The sequence below is a fragment of the Egretta garzetta genome, unplaced genomic scaffold (assembly GCF_000687185.1).
Source record: "Egretta garzetta isolate BGI_Z169 unplaced genomic scaffold, ASM68718v1 scaffold11, whole genome shotgun sequence".
Taxonomy (NCBI): domain Eukaryota; kingdom Metazoa; phylum Chordata; class Aves; order Pelecaniformes; family Ardeidae; genus Egretta; species Egretta garzetta.
Window position 1 is genome coordinate 751,482 of NW_009258621.1, and position 438 is coordinate 751,919.

A 438-nucleotide genomic window follows, 5' to 3' on the forward strand; every position below is an offset into this window, starting at 1 on the left:
TTCTGCTCCGTAGGGTATGCATCGGCTTTGCAGGCTGCTCTGGGTTAGGGTCTGACTTCTCTCTGCCACTGGGACCGTTCTGTGCATCTGGTTGAAGATGGACGTAAAATAAATCTGTTGGCTGTTCTGAGCTTGCATGTAGCTGAAGTGGGGGGAAGAAGCTGTGAGACCCTTCTTTGGTAAGGCACCCGAGGAAATAATCTTATTTTTCACAAGCGAACACGCTTATAAAGTCTGTGTAACAAAGTAAACAGGAATTAATGGGGAGGTACTTAAACAGGCACCGAGTGCACTACCTATAAATAACTACAAATATAAAAGTTTGGCTTGTATAATGTTGCTTTCATAGCTACTGACCATCCTAATTTCTGCAGAACTGTATTTATTATGAAATAACACTGTTTCTGATACCCGGGTGCGCTCATGTCCCACCCAGCA